Source organism: Schistocerca americana, chromosome 3, assembly GCF_021461395.2.
Source record: "Schistocerca americana isolate TAMUIC-IGC-003095 chromosome 3, iqSchAmer2.1, whole genome shotgun sequence".
NCBI classification, from domain to species: Eukaryota; Metazoa; Arthropoda; class Insecta; order Orthoptera; family Acrididae; genus Schistocerca; species Schistocerca americana.
The window spans coordinates 13,986,447-14,005,549 of NC_060121.1; positions in this window are offsets into that span (position 1 = coordinate 13,986,447).

Below are 19,103 nucleotides of genomic sequence, written 5' to 3' on the forward strand. Positions count from 1 at the left end.
TACTGACACTTCTTACTGTCTATGTTTTGAACCATTCCTGTGACACTAGTTATAGATTCCGATGCTTCACTTCAGGTTTACTGTATCCCTCTGACCTTCTTTTTGACGATGAAACACAGAAATTGCATCGGAATTAAATAGAAAAGGCACAATGCCGACTTAAGTACAAGAAAACTGACTCTTCTTACTGTCTATGCTTTGAACCATTCTTGTGACACTAGTTATAGATTCCGATGCTTCACTTCAGGTTTACTGTATCCCTCTGACTCTCTTATTGACGATGAAACACAGAAATTGCATCGGAACATAATACAAAAAGCACAATGCAGACTTAAGACAAAGAAAACTGACTCTTCTTACAGTCTATGTTTTGAACCATTCTTGTGACGCTAGTTATAGATTCCGTTGCTTCACTTCAGGTTTACTGTATCCCTCTGGCCTTCTTATTGTCGATGAAACACAGAAATTGCATCGGAATTAAATACAAAGGTCGCAATGCCGACTTAAGTACAAAAAACTGACTCTTCTTAATGTCTATGATTTGAACCATTCCTGAGACACTAGTTATAGATTCCGATGCTCCACTTTAGGTTTACTGTATCCCTCAGACCTTCTTATTGACGATGAAACACAGAAATTGCATCGGAATTAAATACAAAAGGCACAATGCCGACGTAAGTACAAGAATACTGACCCTTCTTACTGTCAATGTTTTGAACCATACCTGTGCCACTAGTTATAGATTCCGGTGCTTCACTTCAGGTTTACTGTATACCTTTGACCTTCTTATTGACGACGAAACACAGATATTGCATCGGAATTAAATACAAATGGCACAATGCCGTCTTAAGTACAAGAAAACTGACTCTTCTTACTGTCTGTGTTTAGAACCATTCCTGTGACACTAGTTATAGATTCCGATGCCTGACTTCAGGTTTACTGTATGCCTCTGACCTTCTTTTTGACGATGAAACACAGAAATTGCATCGGAATTAAATAGAAATGGCACAATGCCGACTTAAGTACAAGAAAACTGACTCTTCTTACTGTCTATTGTTTGAACCATTCCTGTGACACTAGTTATAGATTCCGATGCTTCACTTCAGGTTTACTGTATCAATCTGACCTTCTTATTGACGATGAAACACAGAATTAGCAACGGAATTAAATACAAAAGGTACATCGCCGACTTTAGTACAAGAAAACTAACTCTTCTTACTGTGTATGTTTTGAACCATTCATGTGTCACTCGTTATAGATTCCGATGCTTTACTTCAGGTTTGCTGTATCCCTCTGTCATTCTTATTGACGATAAAACACCGAAATAGCAACGGAATGAAATACAAAAGGCACAATGCCGACAGAAGTACAAGATAACTGACTCTTCTTACTGTCTGTGTTTTTACCCATTCCTGTGACACTAGTTATAGATTCCAATGCTTCACTTCAGGTTCACTATATCCCTCTGACCTTCTTATTGACGATGAAACACTGAAATTGCATCGGAATTAAATACAAAATGCACAATGCCGACTTAAGTAAAAGAAAACTGACTCTTCTTACTGTCTATGATTAGAACCATTCCTGTGACACTAGTTATGGATTCCGATGCTTCACTTCAAGTTTACTGTATGCCTCTGACCTTCATATTGACGATGAAACACAGAAATTGCATCGGAATTAAACACAAAAGGCACAATGCCGACTTAAGTACAAGAAAACTGACTCTTCTTACTGTCTATGTTTTGAACCATTCCTGTGACACTAGTTATAGATTCCGATGCTTCACTTCAGGTTTACTGTATACCTCTGACCTTCTTATTAACCATGAAACACAGAAATTCCATTGGAACATAATATAAATTGGCACAATGCCGACTTAAGAACAAGAAAACTGATTCTTCTTACTGTCTATGCTTTGAACAATTCCTGCGACACTGGTTATACAATCCGATGCTTCACTTCAGGTTAACTGTATCCCTCTGACCTTCTTATTGACGATGAAACCCAGGTATTGCATCGGAATTAAATTCAAATGGCACAATGCCGACTTAAGTACAAGATAACTGACCCTTCTTACTGTCTATGTTTTGAACCATTCATGTGACACTAGTTATAGATTCCGGAGCTTTACTCCAGGTTTACTGTATCCCTCTGACCTTCTTATTGACGATGGAACACAGAAGTTGCTTCGGAATTGAATACAAATGGCACAATGCCGACTTAAGTACAAGAAAACTGACTCTTCTTACTGTCTATGTTTTGATCCATTCCTGAGACACTAGTTATAGATTCCGATCCATCACTTCAGGTTTACTGTATCCCTCTGACGTTCTCATTGACGATGAAACATAGAAATTGCATCGGAATTAAATAGAAAAGTAACAATGCCGACTTAAGTACACGAAAAGTAACTCTTCTTACTGTCTATGTTTTGAACCATTCCTGTGACACTAGTTACAGAATTCGATGCTACACATCGGGTTTACTGTATCCCTATGACCTTCTTATTGAAGATGAAACACACATATTGCATCGGAATTAAATACTAAAGGCACAATGCCGACTTAAGTACAAGAATACTGACACTTCTTACTGTCTATGTTTTGAACCATTCCTGTGACACTAGTTATAGATTCCGATGCTTCACTTCAGGTTTACTGTATCCCTCTGACCTTCTTTTTGACGATGAAACACAGAAATTGCATCGGAATTAAATAGAAAAGGCACAATGCCGACTTAAGTACAAGAAAACTGACTCTTCTTACTGTCTATGCTTTGAACCATTCTTGTGACACTAGTTATAGATTCCGATGCTTCACTTCAGGTTTACTGTATCCCTCTGACTCTCTTATTGACGATGAAACACAGAAATTGAATCGGAACATAATACAAAAAGCACAATGCAGACTTAAGACAAAGAAAACTGACTCTTCTTACAGTCTATGTTTTGAACCATTCTTGTGACGCTAGTTATAGATTCCGTTGCTTCACTTCAGGTTTACTGTATCCCTCTGGCCTTCTTATTGTCGATGAAACACAGAAATTGCATCGGAATTAAATACAAAGGTCGCAATGCCGACTTAAGTACAAAAAACTGACTCTTCTTAATGTCTATGATTTGAACCATTCCTGAGACACTAGTTATAGATTCCGATGCTCCACTTTAGGTTTACTGTATCCCTCAGACCTTCTTATTGACGATGAAACACAGAAATTGCATCGGAATTAAATACAAAAGGCACAATGCCGACGTAAGTACAAGAATACTGACCCTTCTTACTGTCAATGTTTTGAACCATACCTGTGCCACTAGTTATAGATTCCGATGCTTCACTTCAGGTTTACTGTATACCTTTGACCTTCTTATTGACGACGAAACACAGATATTGCATCGGAATTAAATACAAATGGCACAATGCCGTCTTAAGTACAAGAAAACTGACTCTTCTTACTGTCTGTGTTTAGAACCATTCCTGTGACACTAGTTATAGATTCCGATGCCTGACTTCAGGTTTACTGTATGCCTCTGACCTTCTTTTTGACGATGAAACACAGAAATTGCATCGGAATTAAATAGAAATGGCACAATGCCGACTTAAGTACAAGAAAACTGACTCTTCTTACTGTCTATTGTTTGAACCATTCCTGTGACACTAGTTATAGATTCCGATGCTTCACTTCAGGTTTACTGTATCAATCTGACCTTCTTATTGACGATGAAACACAGAATTAGCAACGGAATTAAATACAAAAGGTACATCGCCGACTTTAGTACAAGAAAACTAACTCTTCTTACTGTGTATGTTTTGAACCATTCATGTGTCACTCGTTATAGATTCCGATGCTTTACTTCAGGTTTGCTGTATCCCTCTGTCATTCTTATTGACGATAAAACACCGAAATAGCAACGGAATGAAATACAAAAGGCACAATGCCGACAGAAGTACAAGATAACTGACTCTTCTTACTGTCTGTGTTTTTACCCATTCCTGTGACACTAGTTATAGATTCCAATGCTTCACTTCAGGTTCACTATATCCCTCTGACCTTCTTATTGACGATGAAACACTGAAATTGCATCGGAATTAAATACAAAATGCACAATGCCGACTTAAGTAAAAGAAAACTGACTCTTCTTACTGTCTATGATTAGAACCATTCCTGTGACACTAGTTATGGATTGCGATGCTTCACTTCAAGTTTACTGTATGCCTCTGACCTTCATATTGACGATGAAACACAGAAATTGCATCGGAATTAAACACAAAAGGCACAATGCCGACTTAAGTACAAGAAAACTGACTCTTCTTACTGTCTATGTTTTGAACCATTCCTGTGACACTAGTTATAGATTCCGATGCTTCACTTCAGGTTTACTGTATACCTCTGACCTTCTTATTAACCATGTAACACAGAAATTCCATCGGAACATAATATAAATTGGCACAATGCCGACTTAAGAACAAGAAAACTGATTCTTCTTACTGTCTATGCTTTGAACAATTCCTGCGACACTGGTTATACAATCCGATGCTTCACTTCAGGTTAACTGTATCCCTCTGACCTTCTTATTGACGATGAAACCCAGGTATTGCATCGGAATTAAATTCAAATGGCACAATGCCGACTTAAGTACAAGATAACTGACCCTTCTTACTGTCTATGTTTTGAACCATTCATGTGACACTAGTTATAGATTCCGGAGCTTTACTCCAGGTTTACTGTATCCCTCTGACCTTCTTATTGACGATGGAACACAGAAGTTGCTTCGGAATTGAATACAAATGGCACAATGCCGACTTAAGTACAAGAAAACTGACTCTTCTTACTGTCTATGTTTTGATCCATTCCTGAGACACTAGTTATAGAATCCGATGCTTCACATCAGGTTTACTGTATCCCTCTGACCTTCTTATTGAAGATGAATTACACATATTGCATGGGAATTAAATACTAAAGGCACAATGCCGACTTAAGTACAAGAATACTGACACTTCTTACTGTCTATGTTTTGAACCTACCTGTGACACTAGTTATAGATTCCGATGCTTCACTTCAGGATTACTGTATACCTCTGACCTTCTTATTGACGATGAAACACAGAAATTGCATCGGAATTAAATAGAAAAGGCAAAATGCCGACTTAACTACAAGAAAACTGACTCTTCTTACTGTCTATGTTTTGAACCATTCCTGTGACACTAGTTATAGATTCCGATGCTTCACTTCAGGTTTACTGTATCCCTCTGACACTCTTATTGACGATGAAACACAGAATTTGCATCGGAATTAAATAGAAAAGGTACAATGCCGACTGAAGTACAAGAAAACTAACTCTTCTTACTGTGTATGATTTGAATCATTCATGTGACACTCGTTATAGATTCCGATGCTTTACTTCAGGTTTACTGTATCCCTCTGACATTCGTATTGACGATAAAACACAGAAATAGCAACGGATTTAAATACAAAAGGCACAATGCCGACATAAGTACAAGAAAACTGACTCTTCTTACTGTCTATGCTTTGAACCATTCTTGTGGCACTAGTTATAGACTCCGATGCTTCACTTCAGGTTTACTGTATCCCTCTGACCTTCTTGTTGACGATGAAACACAGAAATTGCATCGGAATATAATACAAAAAGCACAATGCAGACTTAAGACAAAGAAAACTGACTCTTCTTAATGTCTATGTTTTGAACCATTCCTGTGACACTAGCTATAGATTCCGATGCTTCACTTCAGGTTTACTGTATCCCTCTGGCCTTCTTATTGTCGATGAAACACAGAAATTGCATCGGAATTAAATACAAAGGGCACAATGGCGACTTAAGTACAAGATAACTGACCCTTCTTACTGTCTATGTTTGAACCATTCATGTGACACTAGTTATAGATTCCGGTGCTTTACTCCAGGTTTGCTGTATCCCTCTGACCTTCTTATTGACGATGGAACACAGAAGTTGCTTCGGAATTAAATACAAATGGCACAATGCCGACTTAAGTACAAGAAAACTGACTCTTCTTACTGTCTATGTTTTGATCCATTCCTGTGACACTAGTTATAGATTCCGATCCATCACTTCAGGTTTACTGTATCCCTCTGACTTTCTTAATGACGATGAAACATAGAAATTGCATCGGAATTAAATAGAAAAGGAACAATGCCGACTTAAGTACAAGAAAACTGACTCATCCTACTGTCTATGTTTTGAACCATTCCTGTGACACTAGTTATAGAATCCGATGCTTCACATCAGGTTTACTGTATCCCTCTGACCTTCTTATTGAAGATGAATTACACATATTGCATGGGAATTAAATACTAAAGGCACAATGCCGACTTAAGTACAAGAATACTGACACTTCTTACTGTCTATGTTTTGAACCTGCCTGTGACACTAGTTATAGATTCCGATGCTTCACTTCAGGATTACTGTATCCCTCTGGCCTTCTTATTGTCGATGAAACACAGAAATTGCATCGGAATTATATACAAAAGGCACAATGCCGACTTAAGTACAAGAAAAGTGACTCTTCTTACTGTCTATGTTTTGAACCATTCCTGTGACACTAGTTATAGATTCCGATGCTTCACTTCAGGTTTACTGTATCCCTCTGACACTCTTATTGACGATGAAACACAGAATTTGCATCGGAATTAAATAGAAAAGGTACAATGCCGACTTAAGTACAAGAAAACTAACTCTTCTTACTGTGTATGTTTTGAATCATTCATGTGACACTCGTTATAGATTCCGATGCTTTACTTAAGGTTTACTGTATCCCTCTGACACTCGTATTGACGATAAAACACAGAAATAGCAACGGAAATAAATACAAAAGGCACAATGCCGACATAAGTACAAGAAAACTGACTCTTCTTACTGTCTATGCTTTGAACCATTCTTGTGGCACTAGTTATAGATTCCGATGCTTCACTTCAGGTTTACTGTATCCCTCTGACCTTCTTATTGACGATGAAACACAGAAATTGCATCGGAATATAATACAAAAAGCACAATGCAGACTTAACACAAAGAAAACTGAGTCTTCTTACTGTCTATGTTTTGAACCATTCCTGTGACACTAGCTATAGTTTCCGATGCTTCACTTCAGGTTTACTGTATCCCTCTGGCCTTCTTATTGTCGATGAAACACAGATATTGCATCGGAATTAAATACAAAGGGCACAATGCCGACTTAAGTACAAGAAAACTGACTCTTCTTACTGTCTATTATTTGAACCATTTCTGAGACACTAGTTATAGATTCCGATGCTCCACTTCCGGTTTACTGTATCCCTCAGACCTTCTTATTGTCGATGAAACACAGAAATTGCATCGGAATTAAATACAAAAGGCACAATGCCGACTTAAGTACAAGAACACTGACCCTTCTTACTGTCAATGATTTGAACCATACCTGTGCCGCTAGTTATAGATTCCGATGCATCACTTAAGGTTTACTGTACACCTCTGACCTTCTTATTGACGAAGATACACAGATATTGCATCGGAATTAAATACAAAAGGCACCATGCCGACTTATGTACAAGAAAACTGACTCTTCTTACTGTCTATGTTTTGAACCATTCTTGTGACACTAGTTATGGATTCCGATGCTTCACTGCAGGTTTACTGTATCCCTCTGACCTTCTTATTGACGATGAAACACAGAAATAGCATCGGAATTAAATACAAAAGGCACAATGCCGTCTTAAGTACATGAAAACTGACTCTTCTTACTGTCTATGTTTCGAACAATTCCTGTGACACTAATTATAGGTTCCGATGCTTCACATCAGGTTTACTGTATCCCTCTGACCTTCTTATTGACGCTGGAACACAGAAATTGCATCGTATTAAATACAAATGGCACAATGCCGAATTAAGTACAAGAAAATTGACTCTTCTTACTGTCTGTGTTTAGAACCACTCCTGTGACACTAGTTATAGATTCCGATGCCTCACTTTAGGTTTACTGTATGCCTCTGACCTTCTTTTGGACGATGAAACACAGAAATTGCATCGGAATTAAATGCAAAAGGCACAATGCCGACTTAAGTACAAGAAAACTGACTCTTCCTACTGTCTATGTTTTGAACCATTCCTGTGACACTAGTTATAGACTCCGATGCTTCACTTCAGGTTTACTGTATCCCTCAGACCTTCTTATTGACGATGAAACACTGAAGTTGCATCCGAATTAAATACAAAATGCACAATGCCGACTTAAGTAAAAGAAAACTGACTCTTCTTACTGTCTATGTTTTGAACCATTCCTGTGACGATAGTTATAGATTCCGATGCTTCACTTCAGGTTTACTGTATCCCTCTGACCTTCTTATTGACCATGAAACACAGAAATTCCATCGGAATATAATATTAATAGGCACAATACCGACTTAAGAACAAGAAAACTGATTCTTCTTACTGTCTATGTTTTGAACCATTCCTGTGACACTGGTTCTACATTCCGATGCCTCACTTCAGGTTTACTGTATCCCTCTGACCTTCCTATTGACAATGAAACATAGAAATTGCATCGGAGTTAAATAGAAAAGGCACAATGCCGACTAAAGTACAAGAAAACTGACGTTTCTAACTGTCTATATTTTGAACCATTCCTGTCACATTAGTTATAGATTCCGGTGCTTCACTTCAGGTTTACTGTATCCCTCTGACCTTCTTATTGTTGATGAAACACAGAAATTGCATCGGAACTAAATACAAAAGGCACAATGCCGACTTAAGTACAAGAAAACTGACTCTTCTTACAGTCTTTGTTTTGAACCATTCCTGTGACACTAGTTAAAGATTCCGATGCTTCACTTCAGGTTTACTGTATCCCTCTGACCTTCTTATTGACGACTAAACGCAGATATTGCATCGGAATTAAATTCAAATGGCACAATGCCGACTTAAGTACAAGATAACTGACCCTTCTTACTGTCTATGTTTTGAACCATTCATGTGACACTAGTTATAGATTCCGGTGCTTTACTCCAGGTTTACTGTATCCCTCTGACCTTCTTATTGACGGTGAAACACAGAAATTGCTTCGGAATTAAATACAAACGGCACAATGCCGACTTAAGTACAAGAAAACCGACTCTTCTTACTGTCTATGTTTTGATCCATTCCTGTGACACTAGTTATAGATTCCGATCCATCACTTCAGGTTTACTGTATCCCTCTGACGTTCTTATTGACGATGAAACATAGAAATTGCATCGGAATTAAATAGAAAAGTAACAATGCCGACTTAAGTACAAGTAAACTGACTCTTCTTACTGTCTATGTTTTGAACCATTCCTGTGACACTAGTTATAGAATCCGATGCTACACATCAGGTTTACTGTATCCCTCTGACGTTCGTATTGTAGATGAAACACAGATATTGCTTCGGAATTAAATACAAAAGGTACAATGCCGACTTAAGTACAAGAAAACTAACTCTTCTTACTGTGTATGTTTTGAACCATTCATGTGACACTCGTTATAGATTCCGATGCTTTACTTCAGGTTTACCGTATCCCTCTGACATTCTTATTGACGATAAAACACAGAAATAGCTACGGAATTAAATACAAAAGGCACAATGCAGACATAAGTACAAGATAACTGACTCTTCTTACTGTCTGTGTTTTTACCCATTCCTGTGACACTAGTTATAGATTCCGATGCTTCACTTCAGGTTCAGTATATCCCACTGACCTTCTTATTGACGCTGAAACACTGAAGTTGCATCGGAATTAAATACAAAATGCACAATGCCGACTTAAGTAAAAGAAAACTGACTCTTCTTACTGTCTATGATTTGAACCATTCCTGTGACACTAGTTACGGATTCCGATGCTTCACTTCAAGTTTACTGTATGCCTCTGACCTTCATATTGACGATGAAAAACCGAAATTGCATCGGAATTAAACACAAAAGGCACAATGCCGACTTAAGTACAAGAAAACTGACTCTTCTTACTGTCTATGTTTTGAACCATTCCTGTGACACTAGTTATAGATTCCGATGCTTCACTTCAGGTTTACTGTATCCCTCTGACCTTCGTATTGACCATGAAACACAGAAATTCCATCGGAATATAATATAAATTGGCACAATGCCGACTTAAGTACAAGAAAACTGACCCTTCCTACTGTCTATGTTTTGAACCATTCATGTGATACTAGTTATCGATTCCGATGCTTCACTTCAGCTTTACTGTATCGCTCTGACCTTCTTATTGACGATGAAACACAGAAATTGCATCGGAATTAAATACAAAAGGCACAATAACGAAATAAGTACAAGAAAACTGACTCTTCTTACTGTCTATGCTTTGTACCATTCCTGTGACACCAGTTATAGATTCCGATGCGTTACTTCAGATTTACTGTACCCCTCTGACCTTCTTATTGACGATGAAACACAGAAATTGCATCGGAATTAAATACAAATGCACAATGCCGACTTAAGCACAAAAAGACTGACTCTTCTTACTGTCTATGTTTTGAATCATTGATGTGACACTAGTTATAGATTCCTATGTTTCACTTAAGGTTTACTGTATCCCTCTGACCTTATTGACGATGAAACACAGACATTGCATCGGAATTAAATACAAAAGGCACAATGCCGGTTCAAGTACAAGAAGACTGGCTCTTCCTACTGTCTATGTTTTGAACCATTCCTGTGACACTAGTTATAGATTCAGATTGCTTCACTTCAGGTTTACTGTATCCCTCTGACCTTCTTATTGACGATGAAACACAGAAATTGCATCGGAATTAAATTCATAGGCACAATGCCGACTCAAGTAAAGGAAGACTTACTATTCCTACTGTCTATGATTTGAACCATTCCTGTGACACTAGTTATAGATTCCTATGCTCCACTTTAGGTTAACTGTATCCCTCTGACCTTCTTCTTGACGATGAAACACAGTAATTGCATCGGAATTAAATAGAAAAAGCACAATGCCGACTTTAGTACAAGAAAACTGACTTTTCTTACTGTCTATGTTTTGAACCATTCCCGTGACACTAGTTATAGATTCCGATGCTTCACTTAAGGTTTACTGTATACCTCTGACCTTCTAATTGACGATGAAACACAGAATTTGCATCGGAATTAAATACAAAAGGCACAATGTAGAATTAGGTACAAGAAAACTGACTCTTCTTACTGTCTATGTTTTGAACCATTCCTGGGACACTAGTTATACATTCCGATACTTCACTTCAGGTTTACTGTATCCCTTGGACCTTCTTATTGACGATGAAACACTGGAATTGCATCGGAATTAAATAAAAATGGTACATTGCCGACTTAAGTACAAGAAGACTAACTCTTCTTACTGTCTATGCTTTGAACCATTCCAGTGACACTAGTTATAGATTCCGATGCTTCACTTAAGGTTTACTGTATCCCTCTGACTGTCTTATTGACGCTGAAGCACAGAAATTGCATCGGAATTATATACTTTAGCACAATGCCAACTCAAGTACAAGAAGACTGGCTCTTCTTTCTGTCTATGTTTGAACCATTTCTGTGACTCTAGTTATAAATTCCGAAGCTTCACTTCAGGTTTACTGTATCCCTCTGACCTTCTTATTGACGATGAAACACAGAAATTGTATCGGAATTAAATTCATAGGCACAATGCCGACTCAAGTAAAGGAAGACTTACTATTCCTACTGTCTATGATTTGAACCATTCCTGTGACACTAGTTATAGATTCCTATGCTCCACTTTAGGTTAACTGTATCTCTCTGACCTCCTTATTGACGATGAAACACAGTAATTGCATCGAAATTAAATAGAAAAAGCACAATGCCGACTTAAGTACAAGAAAACTGACTTTTCTTACTGTCTATGTTTTGAACCATTCCCGTGACACTAGTTATAGATTCCGATGCTTCACTTAAGGTTTACTGTACACCTCTGACCTTCTAATTGACGATGAAACACAGAAATTGCATCGGAATTAAATACAAAAGGCACAATGTAGAATTAGGTACAAGAAAACTGACTCTTCTTACTGTCTATGTTTTGAACCATTCCTGTGACACTATTTATACATTCTGATGCTTCACTTCAGGTTTACTGTATGCCTCTGACCTTCTTTTTGACGATGAAACACAGAAATTGCATCGGAATTAAATACAAAATGGACAATGCCGACTTAAGTACAAGAAAACTGACTCTTCTTACTGTCTATGTTTTGAACCATTCCTGTGACACTAGTTATAGATTCCGATGCTTCACTTCAGGTTTACTGTATCCCTCTGACCTTCTTATTGACGATGAAACACAGAATTTGCTTCGGAATTAAATACAAAAGGTACAATGCCGACTTAAGTTCAAGGAAAGTAACTCTTCTTACTGTATATGTTTTGAACCATTCATGTGACACTCGTTGTAGGTTCCGATGCTTTACTTCAGGTTTACCGTATCCCTTTGACATTCTTATTGACGATAAAACACTGAAATCGCTACGGAATTAAATACAAAAGGCACAATGCCGTCTTAAGTACATGAAAACTGACTCTTCTTACTGTCTATGTTTTGAACAATTCCTGTGACACTAATTATAGGTTCCGATGCTTCACATCAGGTTTACTGTATCCCTCTGACCTTCTTATTGACGATGGAACACAGAAATTGCATCGGATTAAATACAAATGGCACAATGCCGTCTAAAGTACAAGAAAACTGACTCTTCTTACTGTCTGTGTTTAGAACCACTCCTGTGACACTAGTTATAGATTCCGATGCCTCACTTTAGGTTTACTGTATGCCTCTGACCTTCTTTTTGACAATGAAACACAGAAATTGCATCGGAATTAAATACAAAAGGGACAATGCCGACTTAAGTACAAGAAAACTGACTCTTCTTACTGTGTATGTTTTGAACCATTCCTGTGACATAAGTTATAGATTCCGGTGCTTCACTTCAGGTTTACTGTATCCCTCTGACCTTCTTATTGACGATGAAACACAGAATTTGCATCGGGATTAAATACAAAAGGTACAATGCCGACTTAAGTACAAGAAAACTAACTCTTCTTACTGTGTATGTTTTGAACCATTCATGTGACAGTGGTTATACATTCCGATGCTTCACTTCAGGTTTACTGCATCCCTCTGACCTTCTTATTGACGATGAAACCCAGATATTGCATCGGAATTAAATTCAAATGGCACAATGCCGACTTAAGTACAAGATAACTAACCCTTCTTACTGTCTATGTTTTGAACCATTCATGTGACACTAGTTCTAGATTCCGGTGCTTTACTCCAGGTTTACTGTATCCCCCAGACCTTCTTATTGACGATGAAACACAGAAATTGCTTCGGAATTAAATACAAATGGCACAATGCCGACTTAAGTACAAGAAAACTGACTCTTCTTACTGTCTATGTTTTGATCCATTCCTGTGACACTAGTTATAGATTCCGATCCATCACTTCAGGTTTACTGTATCCCTCTGACGTTCTCATTGACGATGAAACATAGAAATTGCATCGGAATTAAATAGAAAAGTAACAATGCCGACTTAAGTACACGAAAACTAACTCTTCTTACTGTCTATGTTTTGAACCATTCCTGTGACACTAGTTACAGAATCCGATGCTACACATCGGGTTTACTGTATCCCTATGACCTTCTAATTGAAGATGAAACACACATATTGCATCGGAATTAAATACTAAAGGCACAATGCCGACTTAAGTACAAGAATACTGACACTTCTTACTGTCTATGTTTTGAACCATTCCTGTGACACTAGTTATAGATTCCGATGCTTCACTTCAGGTTTACTGTATCCCTCTGACCTTCTTATTGACGATGAAACACAGAAATTGCATCGGAATTAAATAGAAAAGGCACAATGCCGACTTAAGTACAAGAAAACTGACTCTTCTTACTGTCTATGCTTTGAACCATTCTTGTGACACTAGTTATAGATTCCGATGCTTCACTTCAGGTTTACTGTATCCCTCTGACTCTCTTATTGACGATGAAACACAGAAATTGCATCGGAACATAATACAAAAAGCACAATGCAGACTTAAGACAAAGAAAACTGACTCTTCTTACAGTCTATGTTTTGAACCATTCTTGTGACGCTAGTTATAGATTCCGTTGCTTCACTTCAGGTTTACTGTATCCCTCTGGCCTTCTTATTGTCGATGAAACACAGAAATTGCATCGGAATTAAATACAAAGGTCGCAATGCCGACTTAAGTACAAAAAACTGACTCTTCTTAATGTCTATGATTTGAACCATTCCTGAGACACTAGTTATAGATTCCGATGCTCCACTTTAGGTTTACTGTATCCCTCAGACCTTCTTATTGACGATGAAACACAGAAATTGCATCGGAATTAAATACAAAAGGCACAATGCCGACGTAAGTACAAGAATACTGACCCTTCTTACTGTCAATGTTTTGAACCATACCTGTGCCACTAGTTATAGATTCCGATGCTTCACTTCAGGTTTACTGTATACCTTTGACCTTCTTATTGACGACGAAACACAGATATTGCATCGGAATTAAATACAAATGGCACAATGCCGTCTTAAGTACAAGAAAACTGACTCTTCTTACTGTCTGTGTTCAGAACCATTCCTGTGACACTAGTTATAGATTCCGATGCCTGACTTCAGGTTTACTGTATGCCTCTGACCTTCTTTTTGACGATGAAACACAGAAATTGCATCGGAATTAAATAGAAATGGCACAATGCCGACTTAAGTACAAGAAAACTGACTCTTCTTACTGTCTATTGTTTGAACCATTCCTGTGACACTAGTTATAGATTCCGATGCTTCACTTCAGGTTTACTGTATCAATCTGACCTTCTTATTGACGATGAAACACAGAATTAGCAACGGAATTAAATACAAAAGGTACATCGCCGACTTTAGTACAAGAAAACTAACTCTTCTTACTGTGTATGTTTTGAACCATTCATGTGTCACTCGTTATAGATTCCGATGCTTTACTTCAGGTTTGCTGTATCCCTCTGACATTCTTATTGACGATAAAACACCGAAATAGCAACGGAATGAAATACAAAAGGCACAATGAGGACAGAAGTACAAGATAACTGACTCTTCTTACTGTCTGTGTTTTTACCCATTCCTGTGACACTAGTTATAGATTCCAATGCTTCACTTCAGGTTCACTATATCCCTCTGACCTTCTTATTGACGATGAAACACTGAAATTGCATCGGAATTAAATACAAAATGCACAATGCCGACTTAAGTAAAAGAAAACTGACTCTTCTTACTGTCTATGATTAGAACCATTCCTGTGACACTAGTTATGGATTCCGATGCTTCACTTCAAGTTTACTGTATGCCTCTGACCTTCATATTGACGATGAAACACAGAAATTGCATCGGAATTAAACACAAAAGGCACAATGCCGACTTAAGTACAAGAAAACTGACACTTCTTACTGTCTATGTTTTGAACCATTCCTGTGACACTAGTTATAGATTCCGATGCTTCACTTCAGGTTTACTGTATACCTCTGACCTTCTTATTAACCATGAAACACAGAAATTCCATCGGAACATAATATAAATTGGCACAATGCCGACTTAAGAACAAGAAAACTGATTCTTCTTACTGTCTATGCTTTGAACAATTCCTGCGACACTGGTTATACAATCCGATGCTTCACTTCAGGTTAACTGTATCCCTCTGACCTTCTTATTGACGATGAAACCCAGGTATTGCATCGGAATTAAATTCAAATGGCACAATGCCGACTTAAGTACAAGATAACTGTCCCTTCTTACTGTCTATGTTTTGAACCATTCATGTGACACTAGTTATAGATTCCGGAGCTTTACTCCAGGTTTACTGTATCCCTCTGACTTTCTTATTGACGATGGAACACAGAAGTTGCTTCGGAATTGAATACAAATGGCACAATGCCGACTTAAGTACAAGAAAACTGACTCTTCTTACTGTCTATGTTTTGATCCATTCCTGAGACACTAGTTATAGAATCCGATGCTTCACATCAGGTTTACTGTATCCCTCTGACCTTCTTATTGAAGATGAATTACACATATTGCATGGGAATTAAATACTAAAGGCACAATGCAGACTTAAGTACAAGAATACTGACACTTCTTACTGTCTATGTTTTGAACCTACCTGTGACACTAGTTATAGATTCCGATGCTTCACTTCAGGATTACTGTATACCTCTGACCTTCTTATTGACGATGAAACACAGAAATTGCATCGGAATTAAATAGAAAAGGCACAATGCCGACTTAACTACAAGAAAACTGACTCTTCTTACTGTCTATGTTTTGAACCATTCCTGTGACACTAGTTATAGATTCCGATGCTTCACTTCAGGTTTACTGTATCCCTCTGACACTCTTATTGACGATGAAACACAGAATTTGCATCGGAATTAAATAGAAAAGGTACAATGCCGACTGAAGTACAAGAAAACTAACTCTTCTTACTGTGTATGTTTTGAATCATTCATGTGACACTCGTTATAGATTCCGATGCTTTACTTCAGGTTTACTGTATCCCTCTGACATTCGTATTGACGATAAAACACAGAAATAGCAACGGATTTAAATACAAAAGGCACAATGCCGCCATAAGTACAAGAAAACTGACTCTTCTTACTGTCTATGCTTTGAACCATTCTTGTGGCACTAGTTATAGACTCCGATGCTTCACTTCAGGTTTACTGTATCCCTCTGACCTTCTTGTTGACGATGAAACACAGAAATTGCATCGGAATATAATACAAAAAGCACAATGCAGACTTAAGGCAAAGAAAACTGACTCTTCTTAATGTCTATGTTTTGAACCATTCCTGTGACACTAGCTATAGATTCCGATGCTTCACTTCAGGTTTACTGTATCCCTCTGGCCTTCTTATTGTCGATGAAACACAGAAATTGCATCGGAATCAAATACAAAGGGCACAATGCCGACTTAAGTACAAGATAACTGACCCTTCTTACTGTCTATGTTTTGAACCATTCATGTGACACTAGTTATAGATTCCGGTGCTTTACTCCAGGTTTGCTGTATCCCTCTGACCTTCTTATTGACGATGGAACACAGAAGTTGCTTCGGAATTAAATACAAATGGCACAATGCCGACTTAAGTACAAGAAAACTGACTCCTCTTACTGTCTATGTTTTGATCCATTCCTGTGGCACTAGTTATAGATTCCGATCCATCACTTCAGGTTTACTGTATCCCTCTGACTTTCTTAATGACGATGAAACATAGAAATTGCATCGGAATTAAATAGAAAAGGAACAATGCCGACTTAAGTACAAGAAAACTGACTCATCCTACTGTCTATGTTTTGAACCATTCCTGTGACACTAGTTATAGAATCCGATGCTTCACATCAGGTTTACTGTATCCCTCTGACCTTCTTATTGAAGATGAATTACACATATTGCATGGGAATTAAATACTAAAGGCACAATGCCGACTTAAGTACAAGAATACTGACACTTCTTACTGTCTATGTTTTGAACCTACCTGTGACACTAGTTATAGATTCCGATGCTTCACTTCAGGATTACTGTATCCCTCTGGCCTTCTTATTGTCGATGAAACACAGAAATTGCATCGGAATTATATACAAAAGGCACAATGCCGACTTAAGTACAAGAAAAGTGACTCTTCTTACTGTCTATGTTTTGAACCATTCCTGTGACACTAGTTATAGATTCCGATGCTTCACTTCAGGTTTACTGTATCCCTCTGACACTCTTATTGACGATGAAACACAGAATTTGCATCGGAATTAAATAGAAAAGGTACAATGCCGACTTAAGTACAAGAAAACTAACTCTTCTTACTGTGTATGTTTTGAATCATTCATGTGACACTCGTTATAGATTCCGATGCTTTACTTCAGGTTTACTGTATCCCTCTGACATTCGTATTGACGATAAAACACAGAAATAGCAACGGAATTAAATACAAAAGGCACAATGCCGACATAAGTACAAGAAAACTGACTCTTCTTACTGTCTATGCTTTGAACCATTCTTGTGGCACTAGTTATAGATTCCGATGCTTCACTTCAGGTTTACTGTATCCCTCTGACCTTCTTATTGACGATGAAACACAGAAATTGCATCGGAATATAATACAAAAAGCACAATGCAGACTTAACACAAAGAAAACTGACTCTTCTTACTGTCTATGTTTTGAACCATTCCTGTGACACTAGCTATAGATTCCGATGCTTCACTTCAGGTTTACTGTATCCCTCTGGCCTTCTTATTGTCGATGAAACACAGATATTGCATCGGAATTAAATACAAGGGGCACAATGCCGACTTAAGTACAAGAAAACTGACTCTTCTTACTGTCTATTATTTGAACTATTCCTGAGACACTAGTTATAGATTCCGATGCTCCACTTCCGGTTTACTGTATCCCTCAGACCTTCTTATTGTCGATGAAACACAGAAATTGCATCGGAATTAAATACAAAAGGCACAATGCCGACTTAAGTACAAGAACACTGACCCTTCTTACTGTCAATGATTTGAACCATACCTGTGCCGCTAGTTATAGATTCCGATGCATCACTTAAGGTTTACTGTACACCTCTGACCTTCTTATTGACGAAGAAACACAGATATTGCATCGGAATTAAATACAAAAGGCACCATGCCGACTTATGTACAAGAAAACTGACTCTTCTTACTGTCTATGTTTTGAACCATTCTTGTGACACTAGTTATGGATTCCGATGCTTCACTGCAGGTTTACTGTATCCCTCTGACCTTCTTATTGACGATGAAACACAGAAATAGCATCGGAATTAAATACAAAAGGCACAATGCCGTCTTAAGTACATGAAAATTGACTCTTCTTACTGTCTATGTTTCGAACAATTCCTGTGACACTAATTATAGGTTCCGATGCTTCACATCAGGTTTACTGTATCCCTCTGACCTTCTTATTGACGCTGGAACACAGAAATTGCATCGGATTAAATACAAATGGCACAATGCCGAATTAAGTACAAGAAAATTGACTCTTCTTACTGTCTGTG